Raw genomic sequence first — 23,482 nt, forward strand, 5'->3', positions numbered from 1 at the left:
CTCGTAAAAAGCCTGTTTGGGGTTTCATTCGAGAATCATGAGGCAGGCAGAGGGTGAGGAAGTAGTAATTGGCAATCATTCAGTCAATATTGATGTTATTTCGTATACCAAGTCCAGCTAAGCAGAGTAAGGTAAACAGAAATGTACAGCAGGCATTTAACATAAATAATCCTTATTAAATAACCACGAAATATAGAAGTATATTATAATTGAAAAGAACATTAAAATAAAAACTAAACCGTACCCAGTACATGCTAGCTATTTACACAGTGGAACACCCAATTCTTACAGATAACATTTTAAATTATATAACTACATGGTTATCAGTACACATAAATATTATTTAAAATCCAGTGGCTATAACCAGCACATAACTGTTCACTGTTCAAGCACAAGTGACACTACCTCTGATCATGCTACCGGAAGTGAGCAGGAAAGATGCTTAAAAATAAAAACACACGGTGTACTGAATCAAACATAAGAACATGAAAGCCATCAGTGCATGAATCTATTATTTCCAAATAAAATTCCTTAGTATTGGAAGAGAAGAATGAAAGGATGTGTATGCAGTTATGTCTGCACAAAACTAATCGCAAACTAAATATATCGATTTATTACAATAGCAATTTTTTTAAATCAAAGTTCTTAAGTTCAAAAATAGAAAAAAGATTTGCTCGTCATAGAGAAGGGAGAAAAACAGAGAAACATATATGGGTGCGATTTTGGAGAAGTGTGGCTCAATGGTTAGAGCGGCAGACCCTGCTGCAGAGGTCTAGCCCGGGACCAGGGTTCAGGGTTCAATTCCCCGCCTCGGCGGGTCTTGGGCTCAAAATTCCACGGACCTGATAATTCTCGCCTTGGTGCCTATTCCAATCATGGAGTCCCACTCTGCAACTCTGGCCAATAGCTTGCTTAATCTCCACAACGGCCCCCACAACGCTAAGGATGCCTGGCTTCACCCTGGGGGTGCCCAGGAGTGGATGCCTCAAAGGGAAAGTCAGGACGGGTTCCACAGCGGTATTCGTACAAGCGCCTTGAGACCCTTGCGGGTGAGTAGTGCGCTATACAAGTATCAATTTACATTGGTGCAACAGTACAACCCCATGTTTATATCCATATATGAAGACAGCGGGGTGACGATTTCAAGACCTGCTCAATAATCTATGTATTGATTATTGGGTCTCCAAATGATTTCAAGGATTCTCTGTTAAGAGCTGCATTTTGGGAAAGGGTTCCTATTTTTGTTAATTTTTCTAGCGTAAAGCGAGTAACATAGCTGTGGGACAGTATGGAATCCAGTTTTCTACATTCTAATCAGAATCCAACATCGGATTTCTTTCTTGGGAGGGCGTCAGATAGCCCACCCTTGACCCTCCAATACCCAATACCCTCCCAATGTTACTCACTACTCTCTAATGGCCTTTGTTCTGTGAGTTCTTCAGTCTTCCCTAAGTCTCAGGTGTAAGCTAGTCATGAACGTGCAGGAGAAACATCTTTGTGAATCAGACCCCAAGCAAGCAGGTTATCAGGATGTATTGACCGGCCTTGCAACTTTCAAACAATCCTTGGCTACCACTTGCGGCTGAACGAGCTGTAACCGATTCAGTAGCTAAGAAGGGAAGCACTCACATGGACCACTTATTTAGAGAAGGGAGATGTGGAACTCTAGAAGAATTCTGAAGGAATGGGAAAGACAGCGCCTTAGATATATATATTGTTTTTGCATGTGTCAGGCTATGGAAGCTATAAATCTGGACCACCCAGATGAACCCAGCAGATACCACACTCTATGTCAGTTGACATATGGGCAGGGCCACTGGAACTGTACGATAATGCGGTTGCGTTGTTTTCCCCATAATTGTGGATTCCCTGCATTTGCCACATAATCCATCATCTGCTGCATAATCTGCAGAATTTAGCTAAAAAGTGTGTTTCTAACTCAAAAGGTTCAAAAGTTACTAAAAACACAGCAACACATGGCGCTACGGTTGACAGGTCATCATTCTGTTGCTTTTTGCAATATTTTGGGTGTTAAACTGGTAATAAGGAGGATGAAACATCTTCCCAGACAGTGTTCACAAGTGTAAAAATGACAAAATAAAGAAGTAATACTATCAAAAAAGGTGCAGCATTACGCCGCATAATTTGCCTTTTATTGCCACATAATTTAGTCAATCTGCTGCATTATTTGGCCCTCCCCTACCACATAATTCCAGTGGTTCTGCAGATGGGTTCTTACATGTGTAATACGGAGAGCGTTCTTAGGACAGACATTGATGCGCCCTCAACTAGTAATAATGAGGATGATGTAGCGGGGGAGGTTCCTAATGACTTAGAAATATTGTTGCAGACAAATGCCACAAATATCCATGAACTATAGACCTGAATGAATCCACTTCAGCTTTATACATCAGTCTGTTATATGCCTGCCCTTCCTTTTTACATAAAGTTGACTCTAAACACACAAATGGACACACACTTGTTGTAGGCATAGAGCCCCACATGAGCACTAGATGGATATGGAATACAAAATCAAAATGTTACAGTCGCCATATGCGTACCCTTTAGAAAGGTTACCCAATATCTCCTGCTCCACCAGTAAACAGATTAATTAATTGATTATTTAATGCAGGTCTAAAAGCATGTGCCTTCATGTCCTCATAAATTTATTTACTACCACTAATCTGTCAGCTTTGGGGGGGAATTGTACTTGGAGAAGGGACCAGGCTGAATGTGCCCAGAATTAAAGATCTACATTCATTCATATTCAGAGGCAGCCTTGAGACCATTGAAGTGAAAATCAAACATGCATCCTTCATTAAATTACAAAAACACATAGTTCTGCAAAGGGGAGAGGAGGTGGCCTAACGGCTAGTGCGGTCGACCTCGATTCTGGGGAACTGCGTTCGAGTCTTGGCAATGACGTTGTACATGCTGTGATTTGGGCAAATCACTTAATCTCCTCATGCCTAACAAAACTGAATGTGTCCTCATGTAACATAACTGGTGCTATGTAAAGCGCTCGGATACCCGATGCTTTATAAAACTGCAACAACAAAAAAAACTATTCTTCAGGTGTTTGCATTTCGTTTTCCTTTTGTTTGTTATCAACCTTGATATGTTTGTAAATCTTTAAACCACAACCTGTGTCATTTCTTTGATTCGCAAAATATTAATTTTAGGATTCACTTCGTTTTTAATTGCGCTGGCTCGGCTCGGGTGTTGGCTCCTGCAGGCGAGCCGGATCTGTGGATCGCTTCCTACCATAACATTTCTGTTTCGCTCATGTAGAGTGGGTAATCAGGGTCGCCACTCGAGCGAGCGCCCCATTGTGTAATCCTACAGCGGAGCCCTGACGACTCTGAATCGTCAAAGTCCACCATTTTGAAGCGGTAACTCATAATTCAGGTTTCCTAATAATAGGCCTGACCTAAAGTGATACTTTTGTAACTGATGGGGGTGAAGTACATGTGACCCGGAAAGCTACCAATCTGAAATATATCCAAACATTAAACCCCTATTCTAAGGGCGACCTCATGAATCCATATATAAAGCCGGGTCTGGTGGCTCAGTGGACTATTGCATCCACTGCAGGGGCCTGAGTTCGACCTCATGGTCGCAGGGTCGAAACCCAGCGGATCCAATCAGCCTTTCATCCAACTGAGGTCGATAAAATGAATACCATTGAGTTGGGTAACAATAAACATCTGTTCTTCAGCGTCAGGACACCCTTTGGGGGTGAACGTGCGCTTTACAAATACACGTTATTGTAATGACAAAGGAGGTAAGCTGGGATGAAAAATAACCTACAAGAGTGAGATAAAGAGACAGGAAGTGTAGGGTGGTGGAAGAAAGAGGCATGAGGTGGAATCCAGGCGAGGCAGCCTAGCTGCAGGCAGTGACCCTGGCGTGTGGCCGTCCTAGTGATGGTCCCCTAAGAAAAATTTCAGAGGGTCTTATTCATGCATTCATTCACCCTGCCTGACTTCCACTAATGCTTGGCAGAGACGTCGGTCTGTCTCAGGAGAGACGGCGTTGTGTGTCTGTCCTTCAAGAAACGCTTTATTAAAAACCCAAGCTGTCTACATGCGATCGTGCCTCAGTGCGCTATGGTGGTGACGGGGGAAAGGTGAGCAAAAGAACACATCAATATGCAGGCTGTGTATGTACGTGCTACTTTATATTTCTAGAGCGCTAATCTAGCCTACAGGCATCGGAGCGCTGTCCAGGGTTGAAAGCAGAGATACAAACAGAGAGTGGATCTGGAAAGGGTGCATTTACTGGCTGGTTATGTCCTGCTCTTCAAAGAGGTGTCTTCAGCTGTGATATAACGCGTAGTCCGCACTGTTTTTTATAACTTAAAAACGTGTTTTCACATGGCACTTGCGGCTTGAGATTGGATCTTCATTTAGCACTGTAAGTGAGAGGCGCTACTAATACTCGACATACGGTACTCCGTTTCTCAACATTAGACAGATGAAAGGCTGGGCGGGCTGGAATTCAAGCCTGCGACCTGTACGGTGCAGAGATATCATGGAAGCAATCACCTAATTTCCGTTTGCATTCCACCAAACAATAACCGACTCTTAACTAACTAAAAAGCACAGATGTTATCAGTTTCAGAAGGATAGGACGTTGACTGTTGCATGCTGGGATTTGCAACCTGTAGCTCACATGCGGCACGCGCACCTCGCCACCCCCGTCTGTGCTCTTTCTGGTCAAAACATTAATATATGTATATGTTTAATTCAAACAAAGAACGGAGCGTGATTTTGTTTTTTACCTTGCTGGAGGACAGGATCCCGTCAGTCAGCCTCGCTGAAGTTGTATCCTTCCAAAGGGCTGTTTTTCTTGCCTCTTGTTTCAAGGCGCTGTGAAGCCCGGTTCCGCCGTCCCCTTGCTGTGCTCTCCGTTCTCGGCGGGGGGAACGGTGTACCGCGCGCTCCACAGCAGACTTCCTCCGTCCTCAGCTCCAGGCGCGGCTCTGAGACCCCCTGCCAGAGAGAAGACAGCAGCGTGAGCATGAAAACGCTCAGAGTGTGGGAGGGAGGAGAGGGGAGGGGGCGAGATGACAAGAGAGCCGGCTCGACAAGTGGGTGAGGAAGGATGGAGGGTGACGGGGGGTGAAGGAAGATCCTGGTTCTGTGGAGGTGGGGTACAAAATCCCCAAACTCCTGTTTACCGCCGTCACTAAGAAGGATGGAAGGGTCAGTGCATTTCTGCAGGTAACATTATGGCACCTTCTTGGTTTCATGCTCAGTCATATAGCTCGGTGGGTTCCACATTGTTGCCGAGTAGCATCGCCCAAAAAAAATGCCAAATGTTTGAGAGCCACTCATTTATGTATTGATTAATCAACTGTAATAGTAGAATAATAAAACCGTTGTATATAGCGCTTCGTATAAATCTTCTGTACTTTCTTAGCGCCAAAAACAAATGTTACTATTACCAAATTTAATGGCACTCAATTTACTGAACTCATGACCTTTAGACAACTTCTTTGTCGAATATTTGGAGACCAGAGGAGCGGGAGGAAAGGGACGACACACATCATTCATCACACCATCCACCAACACTGCCGCCTCTTTTTACCAGTTACACACAATCGTACAATCCTTGCATGCCACTCCAACACATACATGACCTATTCCAGTGATCAAATCTAACCCACCCATAACTCTTGTCCATCCCCGGGTACACACCACAAACTATTCTCCAGAACACATCACCACCCTCATACTATTAAAATACCACCCACCAGCAGTACTGCACATACAAATCTTTCACAGAAAACCACTACATCAATAGCTCCTCCCACTACTCCACAAACACAAAACACACACATTTCAATATATTGTGTACACAAATATACCCATGTAAGCAGGTATCTATATATTTATTCCCTTTCAACTACTATTATCTCAAAAATAACCCTTCCTTCAGAACTCCCTCCTGTACACCTCCTGGCTCACCCCAAATATCAGTTTACTACTTTGATCTCCCAAATAACCCTACTAATTTCTCCCTAATGATTTTTCTGCTTGGACTCATCACAAACCTCATTTTTTTCTAGTCTGATTCTCTTACCCCCTAACGCCTTTCTACAGGTTCTTCCCTCCTCCCCTTTATTCATCCCAGAGCTCAATTTACTAATATGGTCTTCCGAATTAACACTTGTGGTTTTCTTCCTTCCTCTGTCCCTCCATTACTCTATTCAGTCCAACTAACAGACTCACATGTCCTCTGCCCAAATGAACTTGTACCTCTCTATACTAACACTATGCTCATATTTCCCTATATTATTCACCACTAATCCTTTTGGGTTCCGGAGTAGCGTGCTACTCGACAAAAAGCACTTCAACACCTCATCAGGGGTAGTAAGCGCTATATAAATACAATTATAATTACAATAGAGGGACAGGTGCAAGGGGGTTTTCTCTTTGGTGAAAAAATGCCCCACATTTACACCATGCAGACAGGTTCCAACGCACATCTGGTGCCTGTGATAATACCATGGGAGCCTCGTTACCAGGGACATCTTAAGAACTTAGGGGGCCCTGGGAAAACCGTATTGTGGGGGCCCCTGTCCCTAACAGCTTTGGATTTATGATCCAATTTCAGCTTTTAGGTCCTCTTTGGCCAGGTCACTGACAGTGCACAGGACAATGGTACACATTCTAAATGTGTTTACATCTAATATTCTGGGATAGTGCCTTGTTTTCAATATGATAATTCAGCAACAGATAACTAATATTATTGCTAATAATCTTTGTGACCCCTGCCATTTCTCACACGTGACGTGCTGTTTTAATCTAACGGAAATCGTTTTTCGATGGTGTTGAAAAACAAATATTGCTCTCCCATATGTCTTCAACAGATTCCAATGCATCACCCACATTAAAAATAAATTAAAGAAAAACGGTACTTAAAACAATCTGTTCATAAGTATTCACTGTCATCAGGACAAGAATAGGGTGGGACCCTGGGCCAGGGCCCACTGCTCCCATGCCTTAGAACGTCTCTACATGTGGAAGAGTTCCTAAAAGGGGGTGACCACCTCAACTAAAGATATGGAAATTCGCCCAATGAATACCACAGAATCTTCTTTAGTTGCATTTAGAAACCGGAGACCCATTTACAGTCGAAGAATTTTGACGTTCGAAGAATTGAAGATATGAAAAACGCTTCCGTGGAGTAGAACAATCACCGTGGAAACGAAGGTCCTCATTACTCATGCCCCATTTAATTGCAATATGTGCATCAACTGGTGTCAATCGATCAATCAGGTGACTTGTAAAGCGCGACTACTCACCCAGAAGGGTCTCCAAGCGCTGGGGGGGGGGGGGGGGGGGGGCTGCTGATCCGCCGAAGGCACTGTGGTTCATAGAGCCAGGTCTTGAGGTCCTTTCTGAATTGGGGCAGTGAAGGTGATGGTCTGAGATGGAGAGGCAGGGTGTTCCAGGTCTATGTCACAGAACATGTCGCAATTATAAGTTTAGTGATAAGATATCTTTCAGGTCACACCTGGATAATTTACCCAGTATTTACCCACACATGCAGATTTTGGTGCAGTAATCACTAACTCATGGTATATTATTCCCAAAAAACTCATATCACACCAATTATGGACCACTCGTAAGGAGGGCCTTAGAAGAAGTCATGGACATTAGTCAAAGTGCAAGGAAATAAAAGAAACACTTAAGAGCTTCAATAACAGAAAACAAATGAAAGGTCAGATTTTACAGTACTGAGAGTTTTGTGAGCGCAAAGTAAAGTGTTGGAACTATTGAGGTTCCGATGCAGCAAATTAATAGTTAATGTAATAATATTACAAATCTGTTGGGTTCTAGTACAGATAATGTATATATAATTGGACAGCATGCATAAGGGATTAGGAGCTTTTATGTGGCCAATATATTAGTCGTGCGAAATAGCTCCTTCAGCGGGCAATACAGTACTTAGATGGAGCACTGCAAACTTGTTTAATCAATTTGAGTCCTGTGGCAAAAGCATGGTGGCTACTATACATTAATTTCAGGGAGATGAGAGCTGACTTTTATTGTTGAAATATCAATGCTGGTTTTGAGTCACAAGTTATCTTGAGAAATATAATATGATAATTTATATATTCAGTGTTCAAAACTATATTGCCATTTCACAAAAATGTAAACTATGTGAACCAGGCAGGTGGTGTTTTTTAAACTCTCAAATAGTATAAATACTGTGACGTAGGGCTTCCGAACACTCACCCACAGAATTGGCAGCAGTTCCCTTTGCCTCCTTGTTCTGATTTACTGTTTGGACCTTGTTTTGAATTCCTGTGTTCATTCCATGTACCAGGAGGGAGTAACTTCTATAAGTGCCCACTAGGTAGATTCTTTCATTCCTTGTTCTGAGTCCTAGTTTGAGTGCCCCTGTGCCAACCAGACCTTACCTGTCTCAGTAGGCTTAGTGGGCTCAGGTGAATCAATAGTGGGCTCGGAGAAATGCTAGATATGCATAAAAAGAAAACACGCCTACGGACTCATCCCTTAAGTGATGAACTGCTATGGTAAATAAACACAATAAGGAGTCCTCACATGGGGGGTTAGAGGGTGACTGTAATTACCTCCTACTCCCTTTATTCCACTTAATGTTCTCGTTCAGCCCCTCCCGGTCAGCCCTTTCTGAAAAATCCACTTTGCCTCTTTACGCGCCAGGATGAGATCTAAGTTGTGTGATGTCCCTTTTCAGTAAAGTGTTGTACTAAACGATTGGTCAAGTTTTTTACTCTTATTGTACTCAGATGCTCTTGGAGCATTTCTCCGAGCCTACTATTGATTCACCTGAGCCCACTAAGCCTTTGCAGTGTTGCTAATATGAAGACCCTTGAGACATCTTGAATGTCCGTGCCATATACCTCTGTGTTCATGATTGTTGACTATATACATATTTTGAAGGTCTAATAGGATCATAGCAGGTCATTCACGGTATTTACATAAGCACCATTTGTGCTCCTTGTTTAACATCACTTTTTTATACAGGCACGTTCCTCATAACTAATGACCCTCTATATTTACGATCTTTCCCTCTAATGATGTGCATCTAATTGTGAACCTATTGCACCACTCCGTCCATTTACTATCATTGATGGAAATGATGTGGTGGTTATTTCATTAGACAACACGTAACCGATCCAAAATGGCCGCCACGGTTACCGCTGGCGCACCGCGTCATGCAACGTGGAGGGCGTGGTTTGTAGCAGTGGGTACTTCCACGTCCAGATGGCAAGAATGTTGCGGGAACGTCGGAAGCGCCGGAGGGACGCAGCAATAGTAAGGATTTCGTACGATACTTGAGGGCCTTACGCTTTGGCGGTATACTTGTTGGTTTTCATGATTTAGTCATCTTGCCTGAATGTGGGACGGTAATTTGTGGCGGGCCCACTGTGGTTCTGTGGGTCCTGAAGTTCTGAGATTCTGAACCTGTTCAATGAAGGTCGTCGGATATAGATGATTTTGGTATCAGCGGACCGCAAATGATGAGTGCGGTATGTACAAGTGTTTTCGTCATAAATCGATCAATGAGAACACTACGTATTCAGGGATTTCGTTTGAACCCTCGGGTTCCATTTTGTGTGCGGCAGCCATTTTGTGTGGTTGCCCTCACATAGGCCGATGACTATGGCCGAACGAGTCTTTGGGACACGTACACCTTAGCTGACTTCTGTGTGACCTGGCCGAACTGACTCCCTTGCCTGAGGCTGACCTCGTTGAGCCAGTTCCTTGTTAAGCAGCTGGTCATATAGAGATCAAAGAGCAGGACATTGCTGAGTTTATGGTACATGCACACACCCTTCTATCTTGCTTCTCATCTGCTTCTGTTCCTTCCTTTATGGCTTAATAATTGATTTGGGTTGAGGTCTTTATGATGGGTTTGTCCGGCCCGTACCGAACAGGAATGTTGAATTTTGCCTTGTCATTTCTGGTGGGCTGGACAACGGAAAGTGGGATTGTCGTCATGCGATATGTTTGAAATGTCGTTCTTCTATTGGTCAGTTTGTAATTGATGCTAGCCAGGAATGTGATTTTTGGCATAAAAGACGATGCTCGGCTCCATGAATTTGTGTAGTCTCTAGCGAACCACCGTGTTGTGCTTCGTAGATCTCTGTTCCTGGTTGCAGCCAATAAATTTGGTCCTTGACGTCATCAAGAAGTGTCCTGTGTCTCTGTTTGCCGAGGCAGGGGAAACCGAAGACATTAAGCGTTATCCCTATCGCCGCTGGGTTCTAAAACCCGGTTCTTCAGTTGGCGCCCATCGTGGGGCGACTTCAGCAGTACCGGTCCAAGCCTGAAGATCGTGAGGAGCTTCGTGTGGAAATTCTGGAGGAAGGCCTGCCACTTCATCGACCCATGTATGTCGTCGTGGTCCGAAAGTCTTTGCTGCGAGGTTCCCCGCTTTCCGACGGCTACGAAGGACTGCTGCCCTGACTGTCGCCCTGTCTTGGAGCCATTAGATAATTTGTAGAGCGAGACAATAGACGGGTCTTCTGGTGACGCCATCGACATTTCAGTTAAGTATGAGTGGAGCATCTCCCAGTCCTTAGTTTTGTTTGGGTATCCTTCGGGATCGCTTTGATTTAGTACCTGCAGGCCCCAAAGCCGAGGGACTCGTGTATTCACGAGACTATCGTTTTGAGATTTCCCTTGAAGTTTGAAGCTAGACTAGTGAGCGAAGATGCCTGGTCTTAGCAGACTTGGAAAGATATTTGGTTGTGGTTGTACTACGGATTCCCAATTGGAGGATTCGTGTCCGGTTTTTCCGATTGGAACTCCGACTTATGAGCTCTACGTAAAACATGGAGTGGGCCCCATCGCGTATAATGAAATATGGACCATACCAGGAAAGACCGTGTCCTACAGTGGCCCCGTTATGGTAGCTTTGGAACAGAGATTTTAGATAATCTCGAAGTTAAACTGTTCAAGAAGAAAGCCCGGCCGGCGATGTTTGACTCTTTCCGCTTATGGCGAAAGGAAGCCAAACAGAAAGAAATTAAGTTAGCGAAGAAAAATAAGAGAACGTGGTATGTCAATGGTGAAAGCTGCTATACAGTTTAGGGATAATGAAGAAGAACAAGAAAGCGAACAGATGCTTAGGCAGCGTAAACTAGCGGTAGACAAGTGCTATCCAGCTTTGCCACTTCAACAGCAAGAAGAGAAGAAAGATCTTGTGAAAGATCCTTTAATGTCGCACCTATTGAGTTCGCCACCCCCTTATGTGCAGAGCGCTACAGCACATCCGCCACCTGTAGTTGCGCAACCTCCGGTTGCTTTGCCCCCTGTGATTCCTCAATAGCCAGCTCCTCTTCCATTGGCTCCTATTCCTTTGGTGCAGCCTTCTCAAGGGCCGCCGACTTTGCTACCTCCTTCGTCTGCAACTCCTACACCTGTGTTGTCTGTTCCTTCTATTACTGTTCCGACTTCGGTTTCTTCTCATTCTGCTCCGTCTCCTGTCCTTTTGTCAACTTCTCCTTCTGCTCGACAGAGAATGACCGATGCTGTTGCTGGTCTCTTTTCTCCTCTGTTGGGTTCATTGGGTATATCTCCTGTTGTGGAGCGTAAGCAATTGCATAGTCAGTTGCCGGGTCCTGATGAACGGACTATGTTAGATCACTTAGCGCGTAAATGGGTTACGTATCCTTCGCTTTATGATCTCGAGGGTGTTATGGATGTTTTCCATCAATGGAAAGCACCAAAACAAAGATATGTTTTCGATATGATGTGTTCTTTCCTTCGTGAACAATGGGAAGATGGTGAAGTAGGACAAACTCCGCCTGAGTTGTACCGTATGCGTTCTGAGTTTGCGAAAGGGACTGTTGTGGGTCTTAAGGTTGAGAAAGCAGTTGCGACGTTGTTGTAGTTTAGGAGTGAATCTCCTTCTCAGCGACTGTTTGAGCCTGATCCGTCGGTTAGGAGGAAGGCGCGTCAATATCCGATGCGTGAGGTTCCCCCAGTTTGGATACCTGGTGATGCCACTGCTAATCCAGCTATTCTGCCACACTTTCAGCGAGTTTGGGTACATGTTCCATGGAAGCGTGCTGAAGTTTTAGCTCTAAAGCAGACTTTGCCTGATCCACGCAAATATCCAGCAGGGTTTTATAAGGAGCTATCTCAAACTGCGGATTCATGTATTATGAATCTGGCTGATATAGATATGTTGTTTGGGAATGTTGTTCCACAGCCTATTTGGGGAAAGATTCGTCACACGGATCATGCGCAGGAATTAGGTGATACATGGAATAATCTTAGAGCTGCAGATGCTAGACAAGTAGGTGGTGCTAAGCCTGAAGATATAATTGCTGAACTACCTGGTAGGATTATTGATTATATGAAGACGTTGAGGCCTGCTTTGCGTGTTAATTGGGACAAGTTGTCTGCGTGCAAGCAGAAGACGAGACTGTGTCCAACTTTTTCACTAGGTTCGAAGAGACATTTGTAGACCACAGTGGTCAGGACATGAGTACAGAAGGTGGTCAACGGTTGTTCGTTGACAAATTTGTTCATAATTTGCTTCCAGAATTGTGCAATAAGCTGAAGGATTCTGAGAGTGCTTGGGCTGTTTCTACGTCAGCGCAGATTTTGGCTACTGCACAGTACTATGAGAATAGGAACAAGGATGAGATAGAGAAAGCGGATAGGAAGACTAAGGAATTGAAGACTAAAGTTCTTCTACAGCAAGCTTATCCGCCACGAAACAATCAGCGCGACTATCAGCAACCTCAGCAATAGCAGAGAAACTCGCAAAGGTTTGAGTCTTCTCAACACCGTTTTCCCGTAGGTCCTAATCAGTGTGCGTATTGCAAAGAAGAGGGTCATTTCAAGAGTAGTTGTCCGGTTCTGTTACAGCGCACAAATGGTGCTTCTGGTGTGAGAGGTCGAGGTGTTCAACAAGCTTCTAGAGGTAGAGGTCGTGGTCAGAATGCGTGTCCTATGCCTCTACAGAACTCTATGAATAGCTTTGATCAGCAGAATGGGGCGTCTGGTAGGACGGCACAGTACTATGCAGACGATTACTATGTTGAAGGTGAGGATGTGGATGGTAATGATTGCTAGGACAGCCATAGACAAAGAGAGGGAGTTGTTTCAGTTCCAGTAGATCAGAGTGGACCCTATGTTGAAGTGATTGCATCAGGTGTGTCAGAGCCTTTTCTGTTGGATACTGGTGCTGCAAAGAGTTCTATTATGCACTCTAAACTCCCTGGCACACCTTTGTCTGGCTTAACGAATGTTTCAGTAGGTTTTTCTGGCGCCCCGGTTACGAATCTGATTTCTAGTCCGTTGTCTATTTCTGTTGAACCTTGTGAATTCGAAGCACCCCTCATTCTAACGACTGGTTGTGGTGAGAACTTGTTGGGATTGGACTTGTTAAAGAGATTGTATGCGACGCTATATTGTTCTCCATCAGGAGTACACCTTACATTGGGTAAGAGAGTGATCTCTCCGATGTACTTGTCTAAAGATCGACTTCCACCTGAATTGTCTTCTCTCCCTGATTCTCTTTGGGCTACTGGTTCTAATGATGTGGGTCTCCTAGAGATTCCGCCATATGTTGTGACGTTGAAAGCGAATGCTAGATTGCCACGCATTCCGCAATATCGCATTTCCAGTGATGGTGAAAGAGCACTTTTGGCGATCATCTATGATCTGATTGAGAAAGGTGTGATTGAGGAAACGAGAGGTAATGTGTGCAATAGTCCGGTTTTGCCTGTCTTGAAGAGAACTGATTCTTCACAACCTCCTATATATAGGTTCGTGATTGATCTCCGCAAGGTGAATAAGATTGTAGTTCTGCAATTTCCTGTTGTACCTGATATCACCACTTTACTGACTTTGATCCCGGCTACAGCCACGTGGTTTTCGGTGATTGACTTGAAGAATGCTTTCTTCAGCATCCAGACTGCCGTGGAAAGTAGAGATATTTTTGGCTTCTCTTTAGGAGGACGAAGTTTCCGGTTTGTGATGGTTCCACATTCGGTGTATACCTTGTTGAATCGTACCAAGACACAGCACTTAACTAGTGCTCGGTTGACAGGTTACGAATTGACCTTGTTAGCAAGTCATGTGCTTATAAAGAGATGCAACACGTTGAATCCAGCTACGTTGTTGCCGATTTCAACTGAGACAGACGATACCGAACAGCACGATTGCTTCCTTTAGGACAGAGGAAGAAACGAAAGGGAGGATAGATCTTAGGGATACTCCTCTTTCAGAGTGTGATGGTACCTTATGGGTTGATGGTTCGTGCTTCAAGCTTCCGAATGGTGATACGACTGCGGCATATGCTGTTACAACTTTGCATACGATTGTTGAAGCTGCACGTATCCCACATAAATCAGCGCAAGCAGCAGAGTTGATTGCATTAATGAGAGCGTGTGTTTTGGCCAAAGGAAAACGAGTGACTGTGTATACCGATAGCCAGTATGCGTTCGGTGTGGCTCATAGTTTTGGACGTTTGTGGAAAGAGCATGGGTTCCTGACTTCGCATGGGACCAAGATCCAGCATGGTCAGTTGGTGAATGAACTTCTTGAATCACTTACTTTGCCGTTGCAAGTTGCGATTGTGAAATGCAGTGCGCATAAGAAAGTTACGGATGATGTTGGTCGTGGTAATGCGTTTGCAGATGAAGTCGCGAAAGAAACTGCGAGAAACGTGATGAGTCGAATGTATGTTGCGGGTCCGGCGAGATGGGTTCCAGATGGAAGTATGTGTGAAGATACGATTGAGAGTGTGAAATCCATCCAAGCTGAAGCTACAGAGAAAGAGTTGAATGAATGGAGAGAGAGCAAGGATAAATTGGATTCGAATGGTTGTTGGATTGATTTGTCAGAGCATCAGAGATGGTTGTTACCCGATGCTTATGTGCTTCCAGCGGTTACAATGGCTCATGGATTGGCTCATATCAGCGTAAAAGGGATTTGCAAGTTGTTGGCTCCAGTATGGCAGAATGCTGGAATTCCTAAGTGTGCAGAGAATCTGGTTAAGAACTGTATGGTGTGTTTGATGTACAAACTTGGTAAGGGAATTCCAACTCCAGCTGGTGCAACAACCTAAAGTATGTGTTAGTGGTTGTTTGCTCTTTTTCTAGATGGGTGGAAGCCTACCCTTTGAAGGACAACACTGCCTTATCCACAGCGAAAGCCCTTATTAACCCCTTCCATGCTCATGATGAGCTCAGCTCGTCATGAGGCACAGTGGAGCTGTGCTTATGACGAGCTGAGCTCGTCATGAACTCAGGCATTTTCATTTTTTTCAGCACAGGAGGGGAAAATGCACAGCAGCGATGTGGTTAAGGAATTCTTCCCTAGGTATGGTTTGCCGAGAATGATCTGGAGTGACAATGGGAGTGAATTTGTGGGTCAAGTGATGAAGAGAGTATGTGATGGGTTAGGAATTCGGCAGAAGTTTCACGCTGCAAATCACTTCCAATCAACTGGTCTAGTCGAGTGCTACAATGGCACTCTTAAACTGAAGTTAGCCAAAATTCAAGTGAGCTCTGGTTTACAATGGCCAGTTGCCTTACCTCTAGCCCTTTTGTCCACTAGAATGACTGTGCATTCACAAATGGGTTTGAGTCCATACAAGGTAGTTTTTGGTCGCCCGGAAAATGTTTGGGGAGTGTCGCGGCTGACAAAGTTTAGCGAAATAGAACATCCTGTGTTGCTTGACTACCTCTATGAATTGACGGCTAAATTGCGTGTTTTGCATCAACAGGTTCACGATACATTGCCACAAGCTTCTGAAGATCCAGGACACGCCATTGAACCTGGCACCTGGGTGCTGGTGAAGAACTTTCAGCGGAGCAAGAACGAGCAGCCCCGCTGGACGGGACCATATCTAGTGTTGTTATCTACCCGTTCTGCAGTACGAGTGCACGGTAAAAAGAACTGGATCCACGGTGTACATTGTAAGAGGGCCCCTTTGCCTCTGCCGTACGACCGGTGGGTCCAGAAAGGACTTCCTGATTCTGAGACTGAGACCGTGCCTCGTTTTCTGCCTTTCAGCGATGCCCGTTTGATTGGAACGAACACTGAACAAGAAAGTGATGATCTTCTTCAAGAAGCTGTGCCTCCATTGAACCGTTTGAACATTGTTGAACCTGATTTACTTTTCCGTGAACAGACATTGCCTGGCAAAGAGCGTTATAATTTGCGACCGAGAGTCGCGGGACAAATAAAGTGAAATTCTTCCTTTTTCTGATTTTTGAAGGTTAACTCTCCTCGAGGAACTACTTTGATTTTTGTTTTTCGAACCGCCATCCAGGTTCAGCTGTAGGGTCGCGGTTGCCAAGTCTTTAGAGTGCAAGCCGAAGACGTTAGGTCGACGGTTCTGGTTGGTCTAAGGAGTTGCCCTGGACTGACAGAAGCATTCCTTAGCACAGAACACCCTACCACCGCAAGCAGCAATTAGAGAGGATGGAGTTTTTCGAGATGGAGAGACCTGTTGAAAGAATAAGCTTTAAGAGCAAAATTTGTAAATTGATGAGCCGAAAATGTTTTTAGGTCGAGCAGACAGAGTCTGTGCAGAGACCTATTGTTGGCCGTATTTGGGAATGTGGACACGAGAGGGGCACGAGCGCAGATTTCACCTCGTGGGCGCGCACCGCGCCGAGCCCCTCTCGTTCCTCATATTCCCATGCGCAAACACACTCACACAGCCACACTCACGCATGCGCACATACACAGCCACACGCATACACAGGCACACACACACTGCATACACGCACGCACCCCCCTTAAACAGACACACGTGCACATAGACAGATGCACACACAGACACACTCGAACAGACACACGCGAACACACACAGGCACACGTGCGTACACCCTCACCCTCACCCCAACTCCCACTCCCACTCCCACTCACCGGGCTCGTCTCCCCTTAGGCATGGGAGCCCCTTTCCGATGTTCTTCACGACGGGACTTCAGCTGCCGGACCTGGTAAGGCGGGGGCTGCCCACGCATGCGCTGCATTTCTAACCGGGGCTCTTCAGAATGAAAGTGAGAAATGCCACGCATGTGCGGGCAGCCCCCGCCCTACCAGGTCTCGTTTGCTATCTGTCAGCCAGCCAGAACCACATTCCTTCCGACTGATGTCTTTTGCTACACAATGCTCGTTTTATGACTGTTGTAATGCTTTCTTACCCCCGACTAAATTAGCATGCATTGCTAAATTGCATACAACGTCCCCACTATGTTTTGAAAGTGGGTAGGATAAAGTCTTCCGTGTATATCTAGATATCTTTAGTTATATAGTGCATACATTTCTCATAGCGTTGGAACATTTGAAATAGACAAACAGCACTAAAGTATACATTACTGCAATGTACTGAACAGTCAATCGCTCACACCAAGATGGCCGCTCAAGAATAGTTCTGTTTCAACAGAGACGTGAAACCCTCCTTTCAAAGATGGCCGCCACGTTCGCTCAGAGCTGGTTCTGGGAACCCTGGCGTATCCGTCCTCGATGTCTATGCTGCTAGACACGCCGCTGCTCTCCGTACTAACACCGGCGGCCCAGCGCATGGCCGCGGATCCACCGCGCTGTTCTGACAGCAGCCCCGCCCCCGCCGTGACCATGCCCTGCCAGAACCAGCAGCCAGCCTCGGGGCCGCGGAACCCGCTGCCCACAAGCAGCTGCGGTTTGCGGAGTCGATAGAGAACGACGTCCGGGATGCAGGCGGCAGCTCCGGGTCGTCCCCCGCCAGCAGCGACGGGAGCGAGGACAATGGGAGCAGCGCCGCGCAGGAGGAGCAGCTCCTGGCACAGCAGATCGGGCCCCAGCTCAAGGTGCTGCCCATCAACGACCAGATCCGGGAGCTGCAGACCATCATTTGGGACAAGTGAGCGCAGGAGGGGGCTTGTCATACTGGAAGAGCGAGAAATGCTGTTATGGGGTTTGGAGATGCTGGGAATTTTTATTTTAAAAGTTTTATATAGCACTAGCTTGACCCGTGGGTATGAGAGTGCTTTACATATACACAAGAGATAAAGGTTGCATTACATAGCATGATCTCAGGAAGCAAAAAAGATATGTAACCTATAGAGTACCTTCCCCACTTAGTCAAAGAGGTGGCTACTACTTTTTTTTAACCCTGATAGTATACTTATTTAATGAAGCCCCCTTGTTTCTTTTAGGAAATCTCTTGATTGTAGCCCATTAGGTAAAAACTGTATGCGATGGGATGAGCATGACCAGCAACCAACTAAAGACTGTCCAGTGTTTTGAAACTGCTTGTCACGATGCTATAAATGACACTGGGTTAAGTGAGGTTAAGGCTGGCCACAATGATGCCATAACAATTATATCCTATGATGTCATCTGGGTCAGAAGCCACAAATCTGAAGGGGTATCGGATGGGGTGCGCCCATTACAGGCCCTCAGGGCAAAGTTCACTATAAATTACAATAACTTTCATTTAAGTATTAATTATTGAAAAAAAATTAAAAGGCATTGTTATTTGCAATATTAATACGTGTAAGTCACGTAAATACAACACATATTGCATTACAAATGCTATCGGTGTCACAATTGCGAAAGTTATAACTATTGGCATTGTAAATGGCAAAGCTATTAATTTCGCTATTTTCAAAAACAAAACATAAATAAAAAATGTGTAATTTACAATACCAATAGCTCAAACTTTCCTAATGCGAGACCTATTGCATTGCAAATGCTTGTTTAATATTGTGTTGTTTATGTTGCTTAGCTTAATGATGTTTTTACTTGGATATGTGACATTCTCTTTTCAAGTGACGTTCATGCCCACTCCGCAACCTATACCACCTCCTACTGTTTCTTCTCATTGTTTTCACCCTATGCCCGAACATGAAATTGTTAGAAGACTGGAATTTGCTAACAATTCCTTTGTTCAACTCCTGCACCAACACCAGCTAGTAATGAACACGACTAATTGTTGGGTTTGCGGCCTTATGCCCCATACGACCGATAAAGGTATTCCGTAGTTGGTTTTGCCTTTTAGCTACAATGGTTCTATTTGGGCATACAGAACGATGTTCATTTATGCTCATGGAGTCTATCCACAACTGTCTGTGAAAGATAGTCCGAAGACTAGTGCTCTGGTCAAGGGTATAGTCGATATGATTAGAGGAATTAGTTCCTATGAGACTATCCCGAGAGATGAGACACAAGCATACATTGGTTGGAACGTTACTGGATATGAGTGTTAACCAGCGAGCGAAAAGTTCTCCACCGATTTGGATAGTGCCCCATTAGGGTCATTATTGTCTGCAAGGTAATGGCAAGAATCTGAGAGCTCAGTTAGGGAAGAGTGTCTGTACTGAGACATATGTATTTGCGTCTCAGACTTCCCCTGCGTTCCTAGCAGCTAAGGGTACCTATTTCATCTGTTACGATAAAGCATACACATGGTTACCCCCTGACTTCTCGGGCACATGTTTTGTTTTGTTCCTGTTGCCTCCCACTTTTACAGCTGTGGCAGATTACCATAAGATGAGAGTTGCTAGAGGTGTCTTCAGTAAGGAAGATACTGCAGGACAAAAATTGGGAGATTTCTTTAAGGGTCTTCTGCTGTTCTGGGGACCTATGGCTAACAGCAGGAACATTCGACAGTTGACGAGAGTGGTTGAGTCCACCATAGTCGAAACTGCTGGTGCCCTTAGTAACGTGACTGCTGAGCTCCAGTCGGATCGACTTATGTCACTTCAGAACAGAGTTGTGCTTGATGTCATACTTGCAGACAGAGGTGGAGTGTGTAAACTGATTCAATCGAGCTGCTGCGTTTTCATTCCAGACAACGCTCCAACAGTTTTCCAGGCCATTTCCAAGCTACATAAGATCTCCGAGTCTGTACACATAGACGAGGGAGATTGGTCGTTGATGGGATGGTTCTGGGGATTGTTATCCACGTGGGGATGGAAGATTCTGATGGTCATTGGGATGATCTTAGCTATCCTTTTCCTGTTCTGTCTCTGTGTACAGTGTGCTCCTGCTATATGTGGCCTCTGTGCTACTTCGTGTGCAAGGAGACCTGTCCAGAGAGAGTTGCTAAGTTCTAGGATGATGCTACAGCAACATCTTGATGATCTGATGAATATAGACCTGGTTTCAGACTGACATGGGTTTGGGTTTGTTGCCTATGTAAGGGCAAAAGTAGGGTCTGTGGTTCTGTGGGTCCTGAAGTTCCGAGATTCTGAACCTGTTCAATGAAGGTCGTCGGATATAGATGATTTTGGTATCAGCGGACCGCAAATGACCAGTGCAGTATGTACGAGTGTTTTCGTCATAATCGATCAATAAGAACACTACGTATTAAGGGATTTTGTTTGAACCCTCGGGTTCCATTTTGTGTGCGGCAGCAATTTTGTGTGGTTGCCCTCAAATAGGCCGAACGAGTCTTTGGGACACGTACACCTTAGCTGACTTCTGTGTGACCTGGCTGAACTGACTCCCTTACCCGAGGCTGACCTCGTTGAGCCAGTTCCTTGTTAAGCAGCTGGTCAGATAGAGATCAAAGAGCAGGACATTGCTGAGTTTATGGTACATGCACACACCCTTCTATCTTGCTTCTCATCTGCTTCTGTTCCTTCCTTTATGGCTTAATCATTGATTTGGGTTGAGGTCTTTATGATGGGATTGTCTGGCCCGTTCGAACAGGAATGTTGGATTTTGCCTTGTCATTTCATGTGGGCTGGACAACGGAAAGTGGGATTGTCGTCATGCGTTATGTTTGAAATGTCATTCTTCCATTGGTCAGTTTGTAATTGATGCTAGCCAGGAATGTGATTTTTGGCATAAAAGACGATGCTCCGCTCCATGAATTTGTGCAGTCTCTAGCGAACCACCCGTGTTGTGCTTCGTAGATCTCTGTTCCTGGTTGCAGCCAATAAATTTGGTCCTTGAAGTCATCAAGAAGTGTCCCGTGTTTGCCGAGGCAGGGGAATCCGAAGACATCGGACGTTATCCCTGGCTCCGCTGGGTTCTAAAACCCGGTTCTTCACCACCATCTCACCCTGTTTGAAGTATACCGGGTGGTGAAGGTCGGGGAGGATTGAGTCCTTTTCTCTTTGAGCATGATACCATGTTTTAGAACATGTCTACTACAAATACGGGGTAGTTCGTAAATGAGTAGTTTCGTAAACACATGGCAAAAGGCAAACACGCCGTATCTAATGGGATGCCCTGTACGTGAAAAACAGGGGTATGCGCTGAGTTGTTACTGGGACCTTTTGGCTCATAAATGATTGCTGTCCCCCATTTTATACACTTATTTCTCCTAGCGGGCTTGAGTTGCTTGCTATACCAAGTTACCGAAGTACACGTGATCGGACGACACGGGGTCCTATGTATGGTTGCCGGTACGTCCGGATGTGGCAATCATAAGATAATTCTCTGGCCTATATTTCTGGGTTATGTGTGAGTGACCGCTAATACAAACCTCCGCTCTCTGTTTTTTTTTTTAGATTTTACCTCTGTGTTCTGTTTTACTTTTTGATACAGGTCCGACACATACATAAGTGTGATGATCACGAATCAAGAACCCCAGACTGCCCTTATGAAATTGCTGAAATTAGAGCAATGAAACATGTCGACACTTTGAAATTGTATGGTATATAAAAATCCATTTTTAATCTGGAAGGCTTGCAGCACCAGAATAAAGATTGAGAGCTAGCAGCCCTTACTAAAAACCTTTTAAACCAATTTTGGTTGCACTTTACACATTTGTTTTTTAGGTCTCGGCTAAACGCGCGGAAGCGCGTTGTCGCCGAGAACTTATTGTTAGCGAGTGTGCTTCCCAGGAGACACTCCTGGCCGCGCGCATCGCCTTGGAGGGCGATTTGAAACGCGCACGCGATCGCTGTGGGCAGCTGCTGTCGTGCATTCACACAGACACACACCAGCGCCCATGCAGGCACTTGCTCATACAGTGCCATGCTTCAAGGAAGTAAAAATAATGTGGACTGAACGAATAAAAAGAAGTTAAACATTAATGCTAAAGCTGTGATGGGCACTAAAAATCGAAAAGCTTAAATCAGATGTGTGAAATATTAACGTACCGAAAAAACCCTGAAAAATAACATGTGCATGAAAGCCAAAAAATGAAAAGCAAGTGTTTACCTGTGGATGCAGTCCGTGCGAAGCATTAATACAAATGTTTACATGCTGGCTTATGTGTTTAATCAAACGGAGAAGAGAGGATAAAAGCACAGTGCTAGTGCAATGAGTGAAACAAAACTGCTATATATGTCCTCCTAGATCCAACACACAGTCTTACATCGTAGGTGCCAAGAAATATATGAGAGTACCTACATACTGCATCCGGCCGTGAATTGCATTAACACTACGGAGAATGCAGAGTAGTGAGTGCAGAGTAGTGAGTAGTGAGTGCAGAGTAGTGAGTAGTGAGTTCAGAGTAGTGAGTGCAGAGTAGTGAGTAGTGAGTGCAGAGTAGTGAGTGCAGAGTAGTGAGTGCAGAGTAGTGAGTGCAGAGTAGTGAGTAGTGAGTGCAGAGTAGTGAGTAGTGAGTGCAGAGTAGTGAGTGCAGAGTAGTGAGTAGTGAGTGCAGAGTAGTGAGTGCAGAGTAGTGAGTGCAGAGTAGTGAGTGCAGAGTAGTGAGTAGTGAGTGCAGGGTAGTGAGTAGTGAGTGCAGAGTAGTGAGTAGTGAGTGCAGAGTAGTGAGTAGTGAGTGCAGAGTAGTGAGTGCAGAGTAGTGAGTGCAGATTAGTGAGTGCAGAGTAGTGAGTGCAGATTAGTGTGTAGTGAGTGCAGAGTAGTGTGTAGTGAGTGCAGAGTAGTGTGTAGTGAGTGCAGAGTAGTGTGTAGTGAGTGCAGAGTAGTGGGTAGTGAGTGCAGAGTAGTGAGTGCAGAGTAGTGAGTAGTGAGGGCAGAGCAGTGAGGGCAGAGTAGTGAGGGCAGAGTAGTGAGGGCAGAGTAGTGAGTGCAGAGTAGTGAGTGCAGAGTAGTGAGTAGTGAGTGCAGAGTAGTGAGTGCAGAGTAGTGAGTGCAGAGTAGTGAGTAGTGAGTGCAGAGTAGTGAGTAGTGAGTGCAGAGTAGTGAGTAGTGAGTACAGAGTAGTGAGTGCAGAGTAGTGAGTAGTGAGTGCAGAGTAGTGAGTAGTGAGTGCAGAGTAGTGAGTGCAGAGTAGTGAGTGCAGAGTAGTGAGTGCAGAGTAGTGAGTGCAGAAGTGCAGAGTAGTGAGTGCAGAGTAGTGAGTGCAGAAGTGCAGAGTAGTGAGTGCAGAGTAGTGAGTGCAGAAGTGCAGAGTAGTGAGTGCAGAGTAGTGAGTGCAGAGTAGTGAGTGCAGAGTAGTGAGTAGTGAGTGCAGAGTAGTGAGTAGTGAGTGCAGAGTAGTGAGTAGTGAGTGCAGAGTAGTGAGTAGTGAGTGCAGAGTAGTGAGTGCAGAGTAGTGAGTGCAGAGTAGTGAGTGCAGAGTAGTGAGTAGTGAGTGCAGAGTAGTGAGTGCAGAG

General features: G+C 45.1%; 1 protein-coding gene across 2 annotated transcripts in view; it reads right to left on the reverse strand.

Moving 5' to 3' along the window:
- The window catches only part of LOC147673384 (excitatory amino acid transporter 1-like), a 163,747-nt gene that overhangs the window by 79,621 nt on the left and 60,644 nt on the right, over positions 1-23,482 (reverse strand). The window contains exon 2 of one of the 2 annotated variants that reach the window (XM_086947243.1): positions 4,784-4,994. The exons of the other annotated variant lie outside the window; for it this stretch is intronic. The gene's annotated coding sequence lies outside the window, so the exon portion shown is untranslated. The remainder of the gene's footprint in view (positions 1-4,783; positions 4,995-23,482) is intronic. 2 annotated transcript variants of the gene reach the window in all.

This window comes from Lissotriton vulgaris, chromosome 12 (assembly GCF_964263255.1).
Source record: "Lissotriton vulgaris chromosome 12, aLisVul1.2, whole genome shotgun sequence".
Taxonomy (NCBI): domain Eukaryota; kingdom Metazoa; phylum Chordata; class Amphibia; order Caudata; family Salamandridae; genus Lissotriton; species Lissotriton vulgaris.